Below are 5,861 nucleotides of genomic sequence, written 5' to 3' on the forward strand. Positions count from 1 at the left end.
CGAGTTTTATTGGTTTATTTACCTTAGGTGAAAGGTAAGTTGACTTAAATAACCTAGGCGGGCATTTTTCTAATTGGAACCATTCTCCTAATACTAATGGTTCTCGAGATTAATTTTGAATGACCTTGAACTAATGTTTCAAGGTCATCATAAGTTAAAAATTTCAAACTCCTCCAATCGGTTTAGAGTGTCACGACAATTTTGATCCATTAGATCTGGTAGTTTTCGATTTATAAGCCGTTAAATGTCATGTCTTGATTAGAATACCACACACGACCTTATGGTGTTTGGTCTAACATTTATCGGCTTCCCATTGGTCAAATTAGATCTGGTCAAAGCTGTTTAGACTTAAAATTAAACTTAGAACACATTTCTAATTGTAACTATTCTTCTAATCCTAATGGTTCTCGAGATAAAATTTGAATGACCTTGAAGACCTGGTTCAAGGTCATTGAAATTTTCATTGACAATTGTCTCCCTGCACCCTCTATGTAACCTGCAAATTTCAAATTCTTACAGAAAACACATTTTGAGTAATTGGCTCTGTATCGTTTTTTAGTTAACACCCTGTATTGCACAGAATTTAAATGTGACAGTAGTGTAATTAAAAAATTTCCCCACTGCACCAGACATTTACAAATGAGTGGAATCTCTATATTTTTTACAAACAACAAAACGATTGACTTATGGGGTTTTTATCAAAATTACAACTAAAGTTTCACCAAAATCTAATCTAATAAAATGGTGAAATAAAGGCCGATTCTGAGTTAAAATTTCAAATATTTTGAAGAGTAACTCAGAAATTCATAAATTTAATGTGAATTAGGGCCATAATGAAATAAAAAATAATAAATGGATAAATAATTCAAATATTCCCGAAAAAAAATGAATTTAAATTTTTAAAGGGATAGTGATACCAAACATTCTGAAAGCGGTGATGAGTCTAAAAACTCATAAAGTTTAAAAGAATTCTCAAATTTCTATGGTGATAACAAAGTTTAATATTCTTAACGCTAGAACTAACCAAATCGTTTTAAGGAATAGTTAATTCAAATATTTTTAAAGGGATAGTAAAATATTTTTTTTTAAAAGAATAATTAACTCAAAATTCTTAAAGCCATAGTAAACTCAAAATTCTGAAAGCGATAGTAAGCTTCAAATTCTTAGAGGGATAGTAAACTAAAAATTCTGAAAGTGATAGTAAACTAAAAATTATAAAAGCGATAGTAGACTCCAAATTCTTAAAGGGATAGTAAACTCCCAATTCTTAAAGGGATAGTAAACTCCCAATTCTTAAAGGGATAGTAAACTCCCAATTCTTAAAGGGATAGTAAACTCCCAATTCTTAAAGGGATAGTAAACTCCCAATTCTTAAAGGGATAGTAAACTCCCAATTCTTAAAGGGATAATAAACTAAAAATTCTGAAGGTGATAGTAAACTCCATAATTATTAAAGGGATAGTAAACTCCAAATTCTTAAAGGGATAGTAAACTCCCAATTCTTAAAGGGATAATAAACTAAAAATTCTGAAGGTGATAGTAAACTCCAAATTCTTAAAGGGATAGTAAACTCCAAATTCTGAAAGTGATTGTAAAATCCAAATTCTTAAAGGGATAGTAAACTCCAAATTCTGAAAGTGATAGTAAACTCAAAATTCTGAAAGTGATAGTAAACTCCATAATTATTAAAGGGATAGTAAACTCCAAATTCTTAAAGGGATAGTAAACTCCCAATTCTTAAAGGGATAATAAACTAAAAATTCTGAAGGTGATAGTAAACTCCAAATTCTTAAAGGGATAGTAAACTCCAAATTCTGAAAGTGATTGTAAAATCCAAATTCTTAAAGGGATAGTAAACTCCAAATTCTGAAAGTGATAGTAAACTCAAAATTCTGAAAGTGATAGTAAACTCCAAATATTAAAGGGATAGTAAACTAAAAACTCTGAAAGTGATAGTAAACTCCAAATTCTTAAAGGGATAATAAACTAAAAATTCCGAAAGTGATAGTAAACTCCAAAATCTTAAAGGGATAGTAAACTAAAAATTCTTAAAGGGATAGTAAACTGAAAATTCTGTAAGTGATACTAAACTCCAATTTCTTAAAGTTATAGTAAACTAAAAATTCTGAAAGTTATAGTAAACTCAAAATTCTTAAAGTTATAGTAAACTCAAAATTGTTTAAGTGATAGAAAACTCAAAATTGTTTAAGTGATAGAAAACTCAAAAATTCTTATGGTTTCCAAATGAAATTAAAAGTTCGGCTGACGCCGGCTCAAATTAACTGGCGGGCCGATCGCCCTAATAATAAATAAATGGATAAATAATTCAAATATTCCCGAAAAAAAATGAATTTAAATTTTTTAAAGGGATAGTGATACCAAACATTCTGAAAGCGGTGATGAGTCTAAAAACTCATAAAGTTTAAAAGAATTCTCAAATTTCTATGGTGATAACAAAGTTTAATATTCTTAACGGTAGAACTAACCAAATCGTGTTAAGGAATAGTTAATTCAAATATTTTTAAAGGGATAGTAAAATATTTTTTTTAAAGAATAATTAACTCAAAATTCTTAAAGCCATAGTAAACTCAAAATTCTGAAAGCGATAGTAAGCTTCAAATTCTTAGAGGGATAGTAAACTAAAAATTCTGAAAGTGATAGTAAACTAAAAATTATGAAAGCGATAGTAGACTCCATAATTATTAAAGGGATAGTAAACTCCAAATTCTTAAAGGGATAGTAAACTCCCAATTCTTAAAGGGATAATAAACTAAAAATTCTGAAAGTGATAGTAAACTCCAAATTCTTAAAGGGATAGTAAACTCCAAATTCTGAAAGTGATAGTAAACTCCAAATTCTTAAAGGGATAGTAAACTCCAAATTCTGAAAGTGATAGTAAACTCCAAATTCTTAAAGGGATAGTAAACTCCAAATTCTGAAAGTGATAGTAAACTCAAAATTCTGAAAGTGATAGTAAACTCAAAATTCTGAAAGTGATAGTAAACTCAAAATTCTGAAAGTGATAGTAAACTCCAAATATTAAAGTGATAGTAAACTAAAAACTCTGAAAGTGATAGTAAACTCCAAATTCTTAAAGGGATAATAAACTAAAAATTCCGAAAGTGATAGTAAACTCCAAAATCTTAAAGGGATAGTAAACTGAAATTTCTGAAAGTGATACTAAACTCCAATTTCTTAAAGTGATAGTAAACTAAAAATTCTGAAAGTTATAGTAAACTCAAAAATCTTAAAGTTATAGTAAACTCAAAAATCTTAAAGTTATAGTAAACTCAAAATTGTTTAAGTGATAGAAAACTCAAAAATTCTTATGGTTTCCAAATGAAATTAAAAGTTCGGCTGACGCCGGCTCAAATTAACTGGCGTGCCGATCGCCCTAATAATTATGAAAGTAATATTCCGCTAGCGACTTTTAATGCATTTAATTCGGGTGGCCGGGTTACAATGCGTAGGAGGGTGGTGACAAACCCTTGATGCCACGAGAGCCAACAGCACCCTACACTTACTATTTCTGTTAACCTCAGCAAGTTTTTACGGAAAGGGGAAACCGAAGTACTTCTTTAGCAACTGGGACGTGAACTTGCAAACTCAACGCAGAAAGAGCTGTTCCCAGTTTTCACCCAGTTCCACAAGCTGGAATCAAACCCGGTTCATCTTGCTGCGAGGCGAAAGTGCTAACCACTCTTTCCATCCCTATTTGGGTAACGGCGTCCCAGACAATTTTTAGTCGGCGTAAAGCATTTTTATTGAATTCCTCATTTATGGTATTTTATCTAATCATTTTGTTATTTTTAGTTCTATTATAAATTTAAAAATATTGGCAAAGTGCTCTTTATGAACCAAATTATCGAAACGGCAACAAAACTCTTTCCATTTCTAATCTTACAGAGGTACAATTGTGATTAGGCATATACTTGTAACAAGTATATGCAAAAGAGAATTCGATCAGGGTTAAAAATGAGCTCTTAAACCAAGTACAGTCCCGATCAAAAGTTTCTGGCCGTTTTTGTTTGGCAGTCAATTTGTTTCTATTTTAGGTAGAGAGCCGAGTGAGGGCTTCACGGAAAGAATACCCTCACGAAAATATTATGCCGGTTACGATAATGCGCTACCACTAGTAGGGCACAACCCATACCGGAAATAGTAAAACCCCTCCGAAATGGCGTCACGAAAAAATTAGTATAATTTGTCGTGTTTACGCTCGTTCGACGCGTTATCCTATTTAAAAACCAAATCTGGGTTCACTTTTCTAATCTCAATTGTGGTTGAAAAGTTATTGAAGAAATAGTAACGACGTAAAACACGAAAATTAACCCTAATTTGGTTTTCAAGTGAAACAAAAGCAAACGTGAAAGTAGTAATATTTGAAATAATATCGCGCGAGACCATTTATTTAATAAATTATAATTATAAATTTTAATAAATGGTCTCGCGCGATATTATTTCAAATATTACTACTTTCACGTTTGCTTTTGTTTCACTTGAAAACCAAATTAGGGTTAATTTTCGTGTTTTACGTCGTTACTATTTCTTCAATAACTTTTCAACCACAATTGAGATTAGAAAAGTGAACCCAGATTTGGTTTTTAAATAGGATAACGCGTCGAACGAGCGTAAACACGACAAATTATAATAATTTTTTCGTGACGCCATTTCGGAGGGGTTTTACTATTTCCGGTATGGGTTGTGCGCTACTAGTGGTAGCGCATTATCGTAACCAGCATAATATTTTCGTGAGGGTATTCTTTCCGTGAAGCCCTCACTCGGCTCTCTACCTAAAATAGAAACAAATTGACTGCCAAACAAAAACGGCCAGAAACTTTTGATCAGGACTGTACGTTCTACCTTTTATCACTTTTTGTTTATCATAGCTTTGTTATAGTTACGAATTCAATGGCTTAGCCACCACTATAAAACGGTTAGGTTAAAAGTTCTGCGCGTAATAAAGTTACGTCTAGACGTTCGCCAGTAGACGTAAATAATAAATAATAAATAATCAGCTAGGCTAATACCCAAGGCCCCACCTTGAGCCTTAACCTGTTCAATTTCACCTTCCTATTCATCAGAGATACGATTTTTGTTACATAATTTTATGCGAATATAAAGGTAATTCTAAATTAATTATCCAAGCTTGTTAGAAAATAGCATTTCCAAGATGTTAACGCTTTTTACTTAAGGTTTGGGACGCCCAATTTGTGAATCTGTGATGAAAACCTTTATCCCCATTAATTTTTAAATTAAATAATTAAGAGTGAGTGTAGGAAACTGTTAGTTGGCTTTTGAAACTAGGGGAAAGCTCGGAGCTACTTAAGGGGTTTCCGCAAGTTCTTCGGTTTCCCCTTCCTTCACTTCAGGTTAACGTTAATAGTCAGCGTTAGGAGCTGTTGGCTCGCGTGGCATGAAGAGCTTTCCACTATTCTCCTACGCAATTTAACCTGTTTCAAAGGCATTAGAAGTCGCTAGATGACTTGCGATTAAGGTGGTCCCTTACCAAAAGATTCCATGGAAATTCTATAGAATTACATTCGGAATAGTTTATATAATTTTTATAGAAATTTGGGTCATTTTTCTATAGAGCTAGAATTATTACTATACTGAAAAAACGGTGATTTTTATAGAAAGTGAGCGGAAACACGAGTTTTTTTACAGAAAGTACAGGGATGGTTTTATAGAACACCTAGGATATTTTTAAAGAAAAACCAGGATATTTTTATAGAAAAACTAGAATATTTTTATAGAAAACCTAGGATATTTTGATAGAAAACCTAGGATATTTTGATAGAAAACCTAGGATATTTTGATAGAAAACCTAGGATATTTTTCAAATTTAAATATCTGTATTA

This window comes from Leiobunum rupestre, chromosome 2 (assembly GCF_980474605.1).
Source record: "Leiobunum rupestre chromosome 2, qqLeiRupe1.1.hap1, whole genome shotgun sequence".
NCBI classification, from domain to species: Eukaryota; Metazoa; Arthropoda; class Arachnida; order Opiliones; family Sclerosomatidae; genus Leiobunum; species Leiobunum rupestre.